The sequence below is a fragment of the Macaca thibetana genome, chromosome 7 (assembly GCF_024542745.1).
Source record: "Macaca thibetana thibetana isolate TM-01 chromosome 7, ASM2454274v1, whole genome shotgun sequence".
NCBI lineage: Eukaryota > Metazoa > Chordata > Mammalia > Primates > Cercopithecidae > Macaca > Macaca thibetana.
In genome coordinates, this window is record NC_065584.1 from 14,742,447 (window position 1) to 14,759,816 (window position 17,370).

At 44.1% G+C, this 17,370-nt stretch overlaps 2 protein-coding genes across 2 annotated transcripts in view; one reads left to right on the forward strand and one right to left on the reverse strand.

Moving 5' to 3' along the window:
* Positions 1-4,216, reverse strand: part of UBR7 (ubiquitin protein ligase E3 component n-recognin 7) — a 367,041-nt gene extending 362,825 nt beyond the window's left edge. Inside the window, exon 1 of the mRNA XM_050799132.1 lies at positions 4,206-4,216. The gene's annotated coding sequence lies outside the window, so the exon portion shown is untranslated. The remainder of the gene's footprint in view (positions 1-4,205) is intronic.
* Positions 1-17,370, forward strand: part of LGMN (legumain) — a 1,022,235-nt gene that overhangs the window by 862,869 nt on the left and 141,996 nt on the right. The window lies entirely within an intron of this gene.

Here is a 17,370-nt window from a genome sequence, read left to right on the forward strand (position 1 = left end):
GCATGTATATATATAAAATATACATACACACACATATATATACATATATATATGTGTGTGTATATATGTGTGTGTGTGTGTATATATATTTTAAAGGTCTCATTGCCCTGGACTTTCTGTCTCCTTCCTGTAAGCAGAACTCAGGACAGTGGCCCATCCTGCCAGCCTTGGCTTGCTGTGCTGTTACGTGGTCTTTTTGTTACAGAATGTGGCCTGTTCCCCGATTAATACAAGCCCAAAGGTCTACACACACCCATGCAAAAGGACCTGTGTTATTCATTGTTCATTCAGCATTATTCCTTGGATATGCTTTTAATAACTGAAGACTGGAAACAACCTAAATGTCTGCTAGTAGGTGACTGATTAAAGAAAATGAGACACATCTCTCCAGTGAAATTCCATGCAGCTATTTAAAAAAAAAAAAAAAAAGAAGAAACTTAAATGTTAAAAAATAGACTTTATTTTTCAGTGCAGTTTCAGGTTCAGAGCAAAATTGAGAGAAAAGTACAAAGAGTTCCTATATACCTCCTTCCCTCACCCATGCACAGCCTCACCTCATCAACATCCCCTACCAGAATGGTGCATTTGTGACAATTGATGAACCTCCACTGATGCATCATAATCACCCAGAGTCCATAGTTCACAGCTCACTGCAGCCTCAACCTCCTGGGCTCAAGGGATCCTCCAGCTTCAGCCTCCTGAGTAGCTGTGACTATTCAGGTATGGGTAAGTATGTGCCACCATAACCAGCTAATCTTTAAAACTTTTTGTAGAGACAGAGTCTCGTCATGTTGGCTAGGGTAGTCTCAAACTCCTGGGCTCAAGTGATTCTCCTGCCTCGGCCTCCCAAAATGCTAGAATTACAGGTGTGAGCCACTGCACCTGGCCCCAAAGTCCATAGTTTACATTTGGGTTGACTCTTGGTGTTGCATTTTCTGTGGGTTTGGACAAATGTGTAATGACATGTATCCACCACTACGGTATCATACAAAGTAGTGTCACTGCCCTAAAGAGAAGCATTTTGGTTAAAGAAAAACAAAGTTCAAAACACATGTTTGTTAACATGTCCGGAGCTGCACGCCCCGGCCATAGCGAATAATAATTAACGATTAAAACGCCTGAGCTCTATTCATTTCCACCTTCTACCTCCTCTCTATCTTTGCCTTTTTTCCCCTGTACTAATACCTCATTAAAGATGGCGCTCTTCCTGCTGCTTCTTCACTCACTTTTCCCGCGCCCGGGAAAATTGTTACTTAATAGCGCAAGCGCAACATGACGTCCCAGAGAAACCGAAACCTATCTGGCCACGCCCTCGGCAATGAGATCATTTCCGCCTTAGCCCAACCCCTTCCCCTCCAAGTGTATATAAGGCAGTGCATTACCGCCATTAAACGAGACTTGATCAGAGCACTGTCTTGTCTCCATTTCTCGTGTCTCTTGTTCCCCAAATTCCCACCCCCTCCTCCAGGGCCTGCTCTGACTATCCCGTGGGCCGGGATATTAACATTTGCATTTTTAAAAAAGTTGGAGAGAGAATATATATTTGGATTTGCTTGTATAAACCTAATGGGGGTCAGCGTGGGAGGAAGATTTTTGGTTTCTCTCTCTCCTCTCTCTCTCTCTCTCTCTCTCTATATATATATATATATATATATATTTTATTTTTTTTTTTTTAAACTGAGTCTCACTCTATCACCCAGGCTGGAGTGCAGTGGCATGATCTCGGCTCACTAGAACCTCCGCCTCCCAGGTTCAAGCGATTCTTCTGCCTCAGCCTCCAGAGAACTGGGACTACAGACGTGTGTCACCACACCTGGCTAATTTTTGTATTTTTAGTAGAGACAAGGTTTTGCCATGTTGCCCAGGTTGGTCTCGAACTCCTGGCCCCAAGTGATCCACCTGCCTCCCAAAGTGTTGAGATTACAGGCGTGAGCCACTGTGCCTGGCCTGTCTCTTTATATATTTTGATGTTAGTGCATTTATGTGAATGCATTATGTGAATGTGATTTAATGTGAATGTATTACCTATTCAGAACATAAATAAATAAATACAATGTAAAAGTTTAAATAATTTGGCTGGGCGCAGTGGCTCATGCCTGTAATCCCAGCACTTTGGGAGGCTGCGGTGGGCGGATCACCTGAGGTCAGGAGTTCGAGACCAGCCTGGTCAACATGGCAAAACCCCGTCTCTACTAAAAATATAAAAAATTAGCCGGGTGTGGTGGCGGCCACCTGTAATCCCAGCTACTTGGGAGGCTGAGGCAGGAGAATCGCTTGAACCCAGGAGGCGGACATTGCAGTGAGCCGAGATTATGCCACTGCATTCCAGCCTGGGTGACAAGAGTGAGACTCCGTCTAAAAAAAAAAAAAAAAAAAAAAAAAAAAAAAAAAAAAAAAGTGTAAGTGTAAATAATTCATCTTTCCACTCAGGTTTCTTTCTTTTTTTTTTTTTTTTTTTTGAGATGGAGTCTTGCTCTGTCACCCAGGATGTAGTGCAGTGGCACAATCTCAGTTCACTACAACCTCCGCCTCCTGGGTTCAAGGGATTCTCCTGCCTCAGCCTCCCGAGTAGCTGGGATTACACGCGTGTGCCACCACGCCCAGCTAATTTTTGTATTTTTAGTAGATAAGGGGTTTCGCCATGTTGGCCAGGCTAGTCTTGAACTCCTGACCTCATGATCCGCCCACCTCAGCCTCCCAAAGTGCTGGGGTTACCAGCGTGAGCCACCGTGCCTGGCCTCCCAGTCAGGTTTCTGATGTTGGCCTCCTGAGCTGAAAACCTGCTGGCAGAAGGGATGGGGCTGTGGGTGTGGCCTCCACGCACAGAGGGCAGTTGGGCTACACTTCCTGCCCCTGGGACTCCTGCCCCTGTCCTGCCCGCGTCCAGCCTGCTGTGCCCAGGGGAGACCCAGCCCTCCATCTGCCACCCCAGACAGGCAAGCTGCTAGCCCTCTTCCTGCCAACTGAGCATCCTAATTACACAATAAATACTAATTGCCCATGACCAGGCTCTTCCACTGTTGTAGACATTAACCAAAGTCACGCCTAACAAGGCTCACCATTAATTATCTGTGCTCGCTGCTCCAGAATTTAATTACGCTTTGGCAGAAATAGCAATCCACGTAGGATGACTGAGAAAACAGAGCTTGCAAAGATGCCCTCTTCTCATCAGGTGTCCTGGCAAAGCTGCTCCAAGCCCCTAGGATTTTCCCAGTGCATAGAAGGAGATACCAGGGAAGGAAACAGACGCCAGTGCCTGCTGTACACTGAGAAAAACAAGGCATTGTCAAATACATCATTTCATCAAATCCTTGAAACCCCTGTCGGAGAAGGGTCCCCACTTTACCGATGAGGAAAACTCAGAGAGACCCAGTGACTTGCTAAGCAATTGGCAGAGCCGGACCTGAGTTGCAGCCCATCCATTTCCATTGCTTGTTGCTGGAGGGATAGTCTTCATGATGTTTTTCCTGTAATCTTGAGCTTATGTAGTACTTTTCTTTCTCCAAAGCACTAACAAGAATTATTACGTCTTAGTCACACATGTGTTTATTAAGAAAACAAAACACTGAAGTATCTGAAACCTAGAAAGATTGTGACATACACACAGCCACACACCCAGGTTCACACTCTGAGTGTCATTGTCAGGAAGGCAATGGAGTAGGTGGGTAAGAGACTGGCCCTGATGTTAGATGACCTGGTTCAAGTCCTGTCTTTATCGTTGACCTGGCTTTATCGAGGCAACCTCAGTCAGGTTACTTGGTTACTTGCTCTCCCTGCCAATGGCATCTAACTGTTTGGGTAGTTACAAAGATCAAATGATATATTTATAGGGCATGATGCCTGGGACTTTTCATAATTTCCCTAAGATTTCTTCCTCTAGAGCCACACCACACTAGCTTGGGGCCTTTATTTCAAAGTCACTTTGATAAATTTGGGGGGAAAAATGGTCCCAATGATTCAGGATTCCCCTCCCTGCCTTTTTGTAAGACAACTTTTTTGCTTCTTTCATTAAGAGGTAGAGTCTGTTTCCTGACCTCTTGAAGCTGGGCTGGCCTTACACTTTGACCAACAGAATGAGACAGAAGTGACAAGGTGCCAGTTCCAAGCCTGGTCTTGCAGTTTTCCTTACTCCCTTGGAGCCCTGCCACCCACATGAACAAGCTCAAGCTAGCCTGCTGGATGGTGGGAGACACATAGCCCAGTTACCCCCATCAACTCCAGCCAATGGCCAGCCAACTCGGATGTATGAGTAAGGCCACTTAGACCAGTCAGTATCCAACAGACCTGCCAGCTCACTGTAGACCATGAGTAAGCCCAGCTAAGACCAGCGGAGCCTGGTGCAGATGAACAGATTGTCCTACTGACTCATGAGCAATACTGTTATTTTACATCACTGAGTTTGGAGGGATTTTGTTAGAAGCAGATAACTGATGTTACCATTTATGTAACTTATCCTCAGGCAAGAATGCTGATGGGGCACAGTATGGTTCACATTTCACTTCCCTACTGCTCAGGCTGGGGCAGAAGGAGAGAGTCCAGAGCAACCTGAGGAATCATTCCAATCATGGGAATTGTCCTTCTTCTCCCAGAATCTGGTGTAACTCACTTCAAACAGCCCATTTCTTTTTTTGGTCTGAAAAATGTCTTTATTTCAGCCATATTCTTAAAAGATACTTTTGCTGAATATAGAATTCTAGGCCAACAGTTCATGCTTTCTCAGACGTGGAAGGTAATCATGCCCTGTCCTCTGGCTCCCATTATTGCTCATGAGAAGTCAACTGTTAGTCTCACTGAAAGCAATCTCTCTTTCCTCCTTGGCTGCTTTAAAGACCTTCTCTTCCAGGTGCGGTGGCTCACACCTGTAATCTCAGAGCTTTGGGAGGCCAAGACTTGAGGCCAGGAGTTCAATAGCAGCCTGGGCAGCAAAGCAAGACTCCATATCCACAAAAATTAGCCAACATGGTGGCACATGCCTGTGGTCCCAGCTACTTGGGAGGCTGGGGTAGAAGGATTGCTTGAGCCCAGGAGTATGAGGCTGCAGTGAGTTATGATCGTACCACCATACTCCAGCCTGCATAACAGAGAAAGGCAGAGAGAGAGAGAGAGAGAGAGAGAGAGAGAGAGAGGAAGGAAGGAAGGAAGGAAGGAAGGAAGGAAGGAAGGAAGGAAGGAAGGAAGGGAGAGAAACAGAGAAAGAAAGAAAAAAGAAAGAAGGAAAGAAAAACTCATTCTCTCTGTTTTTGTGCAATTTCATTATGATTTGTCTATATGTGGATTTCTTTTTATTTATTGGACTTCTTAATTCTAAACTTTGATTTCTGTATTAGTTAAAATAAGTAATACTAGCTGCTGTAACGAACAACTTCCAAATCTCAATGGTGTAGTAGAAGAGCTCATTGGGTGATCTTGGTGACCAACTATGCAACTGTCCTCTGAACAGGGGGCCTAGGGACCTAGGTGCCTTCCAGCTAATGTAGGAGTTTTCAACCTAGGGTTTGCTGTTGGATCCCTGAGAAGCTCATAAACAGAATTTAGGGAGTCAATTAACTTAAATGGGGGAAAAGTTGCATTGTTACTTTCTTTACTCTCTAAAATTTAGTATTTGGCCGGGCACAGTGAAATCCCAGCACTTTGGGAGGCCAAGGCAGGTGGATGACCTGAGGTCAGGAGTTCGAGACCAGCCTGGCCAACACGGCGAAACCCCGTCTCTACTAAAAATACAAACATTAGCCAGGTGTGGTGGCGGGTGCCTATAATCTCAGCTATTCGAGAGGCCGAAGCAGGAGAATCACTTGAACCCTGGGGGCAGAGGTTGCAGTGAGCCGAGATCACGCCATTGCATTCCCATCTGGGTGACAGAGTGAGACTCCATCTTAAAAAATAAAAATTAAATTAAATTAAGTATTTTATGTAATTATGAATGTAGACAACAAACCACAATTTTACGCCTGTGAATTTGTTACCAGTGGAAATTGCAAATATCTTAAATGATTGTTTACATTTATTTATGACTTTGAAACTATGGCAGTATTAAACCTACCATGGAATTACATGTAATCAAAGTCTTTCTGTCCATGGATGCTTGGTTCAAAGTAGCTGGCCCATTACCGGGCAACCCAATACTCAATAATCATTCATCCAAAATGGTAGCATTGTGTCTGTCACATTGGTGAGCTAGTCCTCTGCTGTGTCCAATATCCTCTATCAATGATTGCGTATTGATCAGCACATGGAAAGAAAAAGAGTCAATACCACTGTTTAATGTTATGGAAGCAAATTAAGAGCAGCCTTCACCCTGATACGTCTTCGAAAAATACACTTTAATTTTAACTTGCCTACATTTTAAATGAATGGTTTTGTTTTTTAGTGTGTTAATAGAGATGTGCATAGAGGTTTTTTTTTTTTTGTCCTTTTTTTCTCTTGGATGTCTGCTTCTTATTCCACTAAGTATCTCTTTCAATTATTATACTTTTTATCCCCAGAAGTTCCATTTGATTCTTTCCCTTTTTTTGACCATTTCTTTAACAGATTTTAAAATTTCCTAAACATCTTTTCAAGCTCATATCCTGCTATAAACTAAATGTTTGTGTCCTCCCCAAATTCATATGTCGAAGTCCTAATCACCCATGTAATGGCATTTGGCAGTGGGGCCTTTGGGAGGTAATTAGGTTTAGATGAAATCATGAGGGTGGAGCCCCCATGATGCTATTAGTGTCCTTATAAGAAGAGGAAGAGACAACAGAGCTCTTGCTCAGTCTTTGCCATGTGAGGACACCACAAGAGGGCAGCTATCTACAAGTCAGGAAGAAGACCCTCGCCAGACACCGAATCTGCCAGCACCTTGATCTTGGACTTCCCAGCCCCCAAAAATGTAAGAAATAAATGGTTAAGCCACCTAATATATGGTATTCTGTTACAGCAGCCTGAGCTATGACATATCCCTAGCGCCAAGAATAATGCCTGGTAAATAACAGGTGCTCAATAAACAGGCGCTGGATGAAAGAACACCTGTTACATGGCATCATGTGTGTATGAAGGCGGGGGGTCGATGGAGGGGAAAGTGCAGGCCCTCCCATTGAGGACTCCATAGGGCTGAGGCAGGTGCAGCCACACTCACTGCTTACCATCTGTGGTTTCCTCATGTATAAACAAGGGATAATAATTATGTTTCCTTCCAGACAGTAGTGGGGAAATTGATTATGAATCACAGCAAACACATTGCCTGGCAGAACTTACTAAGTGCATACCCATTAGTATACTATATATTACTATAATACCAGTAACTATTTTATTTTTGTTACAGTTATTGTTGTTATACACCAGGCTCTGCACTACACACCCATCATCTCATTTAAACCCTTATAACCACCCAAAGCAATGGACATCATTAGCCACATTTAACATGAGGAAATGGAGACTGTGAGAAGCTAGGTAACTTCCTTTTGTTCAAAAAACAGTAGCTAGAGTGATTATTATGTTCCTAAGTACTGTAAGAGTGAGACCAAGTTCTGTGAGGGGTGAGGAGAAAAGGATGGTTTTCCATAGGAGACCATGTGTGATGCTGCCCTTCACACAGAATTGCTTCATTATCCTCTCCTCTAAGCTTCCAATGCCCTGTGGCCTGGGCAGCTTTGTCCTGCACAAATGGGGTCAGCACTGTTGAGTGACATGTCCAGGCCCCCAGCATAGTCAGAGCCCAGGTCTGTATGACAAGATGAGGCTCCTTCCCTGCCCAGGTGCCTTGGCATACTCAGCAGTGGAGACACCAGTGGCCTTTCAGAAACCAAACGTGGCCTGGAGTGAGCCAAGGCAGGGTGTGGAGTAGGGTGGGGGTGAGAGAGAGGAAGGCATAGGCAACCTTGGCAAAGCAAGCAGCAGGAGGGCTGGGGACAGTTCTGGGTAGGAGAGGCCCTGGCCGGGTGCTCTCGGGGAAGCAGACTGATATGGTGTGGCTGTGCCCCCATGCAAATCTCATCTTGAATTGTTACTCCCACAATTCCCACACATTGTGGGAGGGACCTGGTGGGAGGGAATTGAATCATGGGGGAAAGTCTTTCCCGTGCTGTTCTCACCATAGTGAATAAGCGTCATGAGAGCTGATGGTTTTATAAAGAGGAGTTCCCTGGCACAAGTTCTTTCTCTTTGGCTGCTGCCATCCATGCAAGACGTGATGTGCTCCGCCTTACTTTCCGCATTGCTTTCTGCCTTGCTTTCTGTGGTGATTGTGAGGGCTCCTCAGCTATGTGGAACTGTATGTCTATTAAACCTATTTTTCTTCCCAGTCTTGGGTATGTCTTTATCAGCAGCATGAAAAAGTACTAATACAGAGACTCTGTCCTAGAGGCGCAGGCTGTGTAGAGGAAGTCAGGGAGAGGGATCTGAACCTTGCACCCAGCTCCCAGGCTGCAAAGCTCAGTGACCCTCTGGGCTAGAGCAGGCGTCTTCCATTTCCTTCAGGGTCTGTTGGGCCCCAGCTGAGTTTCCATGACCTCCAGCAACTCCAGTCTTGGTGTTTTTTGTTTTGTTTTAAGCAACTACAAAATGCTTCCCGTATGTTGTTTCCAGTTTCCCCAGGAATGACTCTCAATCGGGCTTGGAAGCCACAGATAAGGCGATCTTTACCTAATATGGCTGCGATTTCAAACTTCCTGTGGCGCATGAGACCAAACTGCATCAGAGCAGGATTCTGCACACTTGAAGATCATCCTTTGTCAGGTCACAGAACCTCTGTCGTATACAGGGACAAAAGGTGAACATTCCCAGAAATGTTCATGTCCCAGAATTCAGAAAGGTGCCTCCCTAAGCTTCCACTTCTCACCAATGCAGAGATTGAAGCTCCTGGGTGTTGAGAGAGTTGGTTCTTGGTACCTAGCCGGTGGTTGTCGGAGGGGTGGGGGACAGTGTTCTGCCTCTTAAAACTGAGTTCATTGAGCTGCATCCATCACTACACCCTGGATGTGTGTCCCTGCCGGCCTTTGTCACCATTCGTGTGATGGAAGGACCAGAAGCCAGGCACCCTGCAAGGTGCTGGGGACACAAAGATGATCACAATGCAGTTCCTGCCCTCAAAGAGCGCCCAAGCGGTGAGGGCTACAGCCAAGGAGATGCTTCCAATGTGGGTGATGGGAGTGGGGTGGAGGGTTATCTGGCTGGGTTAGTGGAGCCCACTGTGGTTTCTCATTCCAGTCTTTACTTTTCCTTTCCAGCAGGCATCGCAACCCATGGCATTGGAAATTGCACATTTATCTGTTATTTAATTTGCCTCCTTCCCTTAGCTATGAGCTCTCTGGAGGGAGCGACAGATTCTGTTTGGTGCGTGACTATAGTCCTTGTGTCTAGCACATGCTTGGCACACGGCTAGTACATGGTTGGCTTCCAGGACACTTTTGGATAATGAATGAATGAATAAAGTTGGGGGGATGGTGGGCATGGAACAAGGGTGTAGCCAGGAAGGGTTTGGGAGTGGCAATGGTGGTGACTGGGCTCGGATAAGACTGAGCCAGTGAGGAGGATGCTTTGCAGGTGCATGTGACATGCGGATGGGTGGGTATGGCATGAGAAGCTGGGGTGCTTGGGTGAGGCCAGCATGAGAACCCTGAGGTGTTGCTTTCTCTTCGTAGAATGTTCTCATTTGCATTTCAACCCATCTGTTTGAAATCTTTCTCCCTTTCAAAACCCAGGTTGATTGCTGTTCCTCCCGACAGTTATGTTAACCCTCAGAATGAAGTACTTGGGCTGAGGTGTGGGATGGAGTCCCACAACCTGTGGCTTATGCAACTATGGAATGGGAACCGCAGGCTTAAGTCTTGCCTTGGTCCCATTCTCTCCTGTAGCTGTTTTGCCATGGGTAGAGGGACTACATGTTCCCCTGGGAGCCCTTGGGTCCTGAGAGAAGAGGCTGCAGCGGGTGCTGACTGGCAGTGGGGCTTTGAACCTTCTAGCCTCATCTGCTGGTGATGACTCCAGCAATGTGTCTGCCACAGGACAGTCCATGCCTAGGAATGACCATGTTGTCTCGATTTAGTCCTCCCGCTCCGGGATCACGCTATGCATATTATCCAAACATTAGGAGAACATCAATAGTATTTGCTTAGTTCTTCTTTTGCTGAGTCTTCCCATTATAAAATAGCCTGATTATATAAAACATGCTCAAATTATCAACAGGAAACATGATATTCAACCTAACCCATTAATCAAAGACATGAATATTCTCTAAGGAGAACCAAGCTTCTATAGATATGGATTTGCAGAGCTGCCCCCTCCCCTCTCCGTGGTTTTTTTTTTTTTTTTTTTTTTCCTATTTTTAAAAATTATACTACTACTGCTGGCAAGAGAGCACTAAGAATCTGAGTCACTTCTAATGAGTGGGCAAATTACCACAATCTTTCTGGAGGGCAATGAGGTGATTTGCAAAGAGAGTCTCAAAAGTGTCTCCACCCTTTAACCTAGTTACTCTAGAATGGATCCTAAGGCACTCATTCTCAATTCAAAACAACATTTTATGCACACAGCCTTTTATCACAGTATTATTTTGAATAGTGAAAGATTCTTACTCTTCAGAATACCCATTATCACTAAAATAGTGAAGCTGTAGTCCAACCACTTCATGGAAATATTATGAAGCAATTTAAAATGGTGGTTGCAACTTTTAAAATTGTATGGAAGATTCCAAAGTGAGGTCTTTGGATTCTAAATACCATTCTTGGCTGGGTGCAGTGGCTCACGCCTGTAATCCCAGCACTTTGGGAGGCTGAAGTGGGCAGATCACTTGAGGTCAGGAGTTCAAGACCAGCCTGGCCAACATGGTGAAACCCCGTCTCTACTACAAATACAAAAATTAGCTGGGTGTGGTGGTACGTGCCTGTAGTCCCAGCTACTTGGGAGGCTGAGGCACAAGAATCATTTGAACCCAGGAGGTGGAGGTTGCAGTGAGCCGAGATCATACCATGCACTCCAGCCTGGGTGATAGAAGGAGACTCTGTCTCAAAAAATAATAATAATAAATAAGTAAAATGGTGGTTAGCAACCTAAAAAATTGTATGGGAGATCCTAAAGTGAGGCCCTTAGATTCTAAATACCATTCTCTGCTAAAAGGAATCACAGGGTTTTCTGCAGAAATGGCTGATTCCAGGTCTAGAGAAGGGAAGAACTAGATTAGACTGGAATATCTTGGCATGCAAAGAAGCAAAGTAAAGAAAACAAAGAAGTGCTTGAAAACTAATGGGGAGAGAGGTGAGGCCACAGGTTGAACGGGCTCCTACTGGCCAAATCTGGGACAATTTAAATATCAACAATGGTGGTGTGGTGGCTCACATCTGTAACCCCAATACTCTGGGAGGCTGAGGTGGGAGGATTACTTCAGCCCAGGAGTTCAAGACCAGCCTGGGAGACATAGTGAGACCCCATCTTTACAAAAAAAAAAAAAAAAAAAAAAAAAAAAAAAAAAAAAAAGCTGGGTGTGGGGGTGCACGCCTGTGGTCCCAGCTCAGTTGGGGTGGGAGGATTGCTTGGGCCTGGAAGGTTGAGGCTGCAGTGAGCTGTTATCATGCCACTGTACTCCAGCCGGGCAACAGAGCAACACCCTGTCTCAAAATAAATATATATATAAGAATAATGAGGATAATTATTTTAACATATTTAATTTTTAAAAAACAATCTGTAAGTACATAGTGATAGTATTTTTATTTTTATTTTTTTTGAGATGGAGTTTCACTCTTGTTGCCCAGGCTAGAGTGCAATGGCGCAATCTCGGCTCACTGCAACCTTGCCTCCCGGGTTCAAGCAATTCTCCTGCCTCAGCCTCCTGAGTAGCTGGGATTACAGGCATATGCCACCATGCCCAGCTAATTTTGTAGTTTTAGTAAAGACGGGGTTTCTCCATTTTGGTCAGGCTGGTCGCAAACTCCTGACTTCAGGTGATCCACCAGCCTTGGTCTCCCAAAGTGCTGGGATTACAGGCATGAGCCACTGCGCCTGGCTGTGATAGTATTTTTAAAAAGGGGGAGTAGAGAGAGAGAAAATAGCCAACTAACAATAGAAGGAATGATGATAGAATTAGAAAATCACCATTTTGCATCTAAATATAATTCAGACAAGGATCTCCAATGCATTCTAAAATTGCTAAAAGTTTGTTAGGAAATAGGAAATTTGCAAGGTCTCAAGGTGTCACACATTTATTGACTAAAAACGGGAAAATATACCTTTATAACGAAGAGAACTAGAAGAAACCATTTTAACCAAGTGATCAAAGTTAGCATCACTGACATTGCCTGCCTCTTGAAGTGACATAGTGATTCAACATCACCTACATAGTATTCTTTCCAAAGTGTTGAACTTGAATCTAATCACAAAGAAATAAACAAATTCTTATGTTATAACTGGCTCATACTCTTCAAAATATCAACATTTAAAGGACCAAAAAAGGGAAGAAAGAGAGCTGTTCTAGATAAAGGAGACAGAAGAGAATGATAATCCAATGCAATCTTGGGTTGGATCTTGGATCAGAAAATTAAAAGTAGCTCACAAAAACATTTTTTGGATTGTTAGAAAAATTTAAATATGGACCATATGTAATATCATTCATTGCACAAAGCTAGATTTGTTGGATGTGTTAATGATTTTGTTGTTACATAGGAGGCTACTTTTATTCTTAGGTCCAAGCTGGAATATCCTGGGATAAAGTGTCATGAGGTCTATAATTCACCTTAAGTTATTCAGAAAAAAACAGAACAGCTGGGGCAAAATGTTAACAATGAAGTCTAAGTGAGTGCATATGGATATTCATTGTGTTATTTTTTCATCTTGTCGGTAATTTTTTTTTTCTTTTGAGAGAGTTTTGCTGTCACCCAAGCTGGAGTACAATGGCACAATCTCAGCTCATTGCAATGTCTGCCTCCCACGCTCAAACAATACTCCCACCTCAGCCTCCTGAGTAGCTGATACTACAGATGCGTGCCACCATGTTCAGTTAATTTTTTAACTTTTTTTTTGGTAGAGACAGGGTTTCATCATGTTGCCCAGGTTGGTCTTGAACTCCTGGGCTCAAGCAATCCACCTGCCTTGGTCTCCCAATGTTTGCTGGGATTGCAGGCCTGAGCCACTCCACCTGGCCTTCATGTTTATTTTCATAAACATGTTAGAAAGTTTGTGGGAGGTATTTACTGTAATACTGTTATATTGTTACATCAACAATGGATACAAGGATATGTATCCAAATGAATATGCAATTCCATATTCCATTGTATGCAATATGAAGATACATATCCATGATCTGGATGACTGCTGTTTTAATTCAGCTTCTGTTCCACCTTCTCCACCCAGCAGCACTCTTATTTTCTTTCTTCTTTTTTTTTTTGAGATGGAGTTTTGCTCTTGTTGCCCAGGCTGGAGTGCAGTAGCACGATCTCAGCTCACTGCAACCTCTGCCTCCCGGGTTCAAGCAATTCTCCTGCCTCAGCCTCCTGGGTAACTGGGATTACAGGCATGCCCCACCACACCTGGCTAATTTTTTTTTTTTTTTTGTATTTTTAGTAGAGACGGGGTTTCTCCATGTTGGTCAGGCTGGTGGTCTTGAACTCCTAACCTCAGATGATCTGCCTGCCTTGGCCTCCCAAAGTGCTGGGATAACAGGTGTGAGCCACTGCTCCCAGCCCCCTTATCTTCTATTAGTGCTCAGCTCTCCCCCTTTTGGCTCATGAGGTCTAGATAGGGCATATGAACCACATCCACCTGTCCCCAGGGACTGGTAGGCACATGTCTTAAGTTAGTCCAACCAGAGCCAACAGACACTAAGCCCAGGGCTTTTTGCTGGACATACTGGGAAAAGGCAGTATACTTTTCCCTGGAGGCCACCAAGCTGACTGGATGTGAACTGAACGATGTGGTCATCTTTGGGAAGTAGCTGCCTGTGAATTAAGCTGACACAACAAAGAGCTAAAAGGAGAAAGTTTGCAGTGTTTGAGACACTGAATATAAACATACCTGAAGTTAGGTGAAACTGGGTTTCCCTGCCAGTGTCAGTTGTGTATTTCCTGCTTAAAACCTGAGGAGTCCTGACCACTGCAGGATGGAAATGCATAGAAAACGTAGATTCCTCCCACCGCATAACAAATTACCTCAAGTTCAGCAGCTTTGCTTAAAACAACACATACTTATTATCTCATAATTTCTGTGGGTGAGGAATCTGGGCATAGTTTAACTAGGTTCCTTGTTTTTGGTTTCACAAGGCCACAACTAAGATGTCAGCCAGTCTGTGGTCTCATCCGGAGGCTCAACTGGGGAAGAATCTGATTCCAAGTTCATTCAGGTTGCTGGCAGACTTCTTTTCCTTGCACTTGTATTATTGAGAGCCCAGATTTTTGCTGGCTGTCAGCTGGAGGCTGCCTAAGGCCCTAGACGCTGCCCATAGTCTTTTGCCACATGGGCTCCCCCACACGGCTGCTCACTTTGTCAAGCCAACAGGAAGGGTCCAGCCAGCGAAGGTGTAATCCTCTACAACATAATATAACCATGAGCCTGACAGCCTATTACCTTTGCCATGGAATGTAACCCAGTCTTAGGAGTGACATCTCTTCACATTTGCCATATTCTATTGGTTAGCAGCAAGTCACAGATCCTATGTGCACTCATAAGGAGAGAATTACATGAAGGCATGACCAGGAGGCAGGAGACTACTGGAGGTCAGGTAAGGGTCTGTTCACCACTGATGGGATGGGAAGAATCCACTTACCAACTGCTATACCTGCCCTTACCCACTGCTAAGCACTTACTTACTGAGTACTTGTGAGTACTAAGTAACATACCCTGGTATTTATCCCTGTTCTTCCTAACAGTAGCTATCACTGGAAAACGAGAAGAAGGTGCAGTGCTGAAGAGCACTAGAACTTTCTGCTCTGCATATGGTATTGTTTGGGATCTTTACAGTGAGCATGTAATCATGTGTTATGTAATTTAAAAATGCAAATGAAAATCGTATATACAGTATGGCTTCAACTAAAATCTGCTCTCTCTCCACTTCTAGACCTTCCTACATACATACACATTCACGATTGGGGAAAAAAAAAAAAAAAAAGACTGGAAGGAAACAGGCCAAATGGGACAACTTATTAGCCTGGAGTGTTGGGTCTATGGGTGAATATTTTCTTCTTTTCTGTATTTCCCACAATTAAGGAATATAATTCAAATAATGAGAAGAAAAAAAAAAAAACTCCAAGTGATTTGAAATGATTTTTGGGTCCAATTTTATGGCCAAAAATAAAGAAAACCCTCTTGTTTACCTTCTGTAGAAAGGCAATTTCCTGCCTGGGTGGTTGATGAAGTGTCTGTTCCAAGATCTCAAAGAAATAAATCAGATGTCAGCGGGGAACCCACACCTGCTTCCTCTCACACTGATAAAGAACAATTAACTCTCATTAGAACGTATCTGGCTTTGTCCCAGAACTAAGCATTATTTGAAAAAATATGGCAGGTTTTCTCCCTGCCTAAAAGCTACTGGAAGGTCCTAGTCAAGATGAGAAATAGAAGATTCTGTGCCAGACGGATTTCATACACTGACATGTTTAGTAACCAAATAGGCCAAACCCATGGCCATGTGAAAACAAACAAAACATATGCTTGATCTCATTTCTACTGCTAATTGGAGGACCTTAATGGGTCTTTGGATCCGTCTGCTTGTCTGTAAAATTATAGAACTGAATATGAGGAGCTTCTATCAGAGCTGACTGAAAACCACACTTGTAGTCAAATAAACAAAACAAAACTATGAGGTTTATTAGACTCGCTGGAGCAAGGGAGACTGTGTACTCAAGAACATCTCAGTAATGGGAGATGATAAGGGCCTTTTTTTTTTTTTTTTTTTTTTTTTTTTTTTGAGATAGGGTCTCCCTCTGTTGCCCAGGTTGGAGTGCAGTGGTGTGACCATAGGTCACTGTAACCTCGAACTCCTGGGCTCAAGTGAACCTCCCACCTCAGCCTCCCAAGTAGCTAAGACTACAGGTGTGCACCACCATGCTAGGCTAATTTTTAAATTTTTTGTGGAGACATGATCTTGCTATATTGCCTAGGCTGGTCTGGGATTCCTGGACTCAAGTGATCCTCCCATCTCTGTCTCCCAAAGAGCTGGGATTATAGGCGTGAGCTGCTGAGCCCAGCTGATGGACTTCTTAAAGGGTTTTGGCTTGTGTTGGAACATTATGAGGGAGAATAAGTAATGGGGGCCAGTTCCGGGATGGATGTTGTCGAGAAGCAGGGACGATTTGGTGACTGAGTAGCTCAGTCATTGTTATCTAGGAGGGTTAAAATGGGGCTCCAGTTGTTATTGGCAAAGCAGCAGCAGTTGTTCAGAAAGGGGCAATGCTTATTAGAAGAAGGGAATGTTTAGTAATTTTTGTGCTCCCAAGACTGGCCTTGTCAATGTCGTTCTGAGTATTGTTTATATTCTGCTGGACACATGGTTGATTGTCTAGCAGGGCCGCTTTTCACTATCTCAGCTTCATTCGACTTTATAAACATGCCATCCAATAAAACTCAAATTGGAATGCACTTTACAACATAGAAAATGCTCTGTTTCCCTATGGGGGACTTCTTTGTGATGGTGGCATTTTCTCCATTTTTAACAAGGAAATTGAGGGTCAGAGATGGTAAGTGGCTTCTAAGGACCACAGCTACTTAAGTCATCAAGTCAGAAAAATAGTAGCATTCAGCTCTAAGTTAGTCCTGGTTTTGAAAATTGTTCATCTGACAAATCTGCACTGAGCACTTACTAAGTTCCTTGCACTATTCTGAGCTCCGAAGAGACAACTGTGATAGAGTTGAAATGTCAAGCCTGGAGTCCAGCTGGTGGGGTGGAAAGCGAAGAGGCAGCTCTGTGAAGCACAAGGACTGTGATGAGGGTGTTGTGGGAGCTCCTCACCAGGGAGGGATGCCATGCCCATATTCTACAGCTGCTGTAACAAATTTCCACAAACTTTGTGGCTTAAAACAACACAAATTTATTATCTTGCAGTTCTAGAGAGCATAAGTCTGGAGTAGGTTTCACTGGGCTAAAATCAAGGTGTCAGCAGGGCTACATTTCTTTGTAAAGGCTTTAGGGGAGAATCTGTTTCCTCATCTTTTTCAGCTTCTAGAGGCCTCCTGCAGTCTGTGGCTCAGAACCCCTTCCTTCCTCCACCTTCAAAGCCAAGAACGGCATTGCTGCAACCTCTGCTTCCCTTGTCACATCGTCGTCTCTGATTCTTCTGCTTCCTTTTCCATCTTTTAAGGATCCCTGTGGGGTAATTCAGGAAAATCTCCATATTTTGTGATCCTTAACCATATTGGCAACACCCCCTTTGCCTTGTAAGATGACATATTTACAGGTTTCAGTGATGAGGG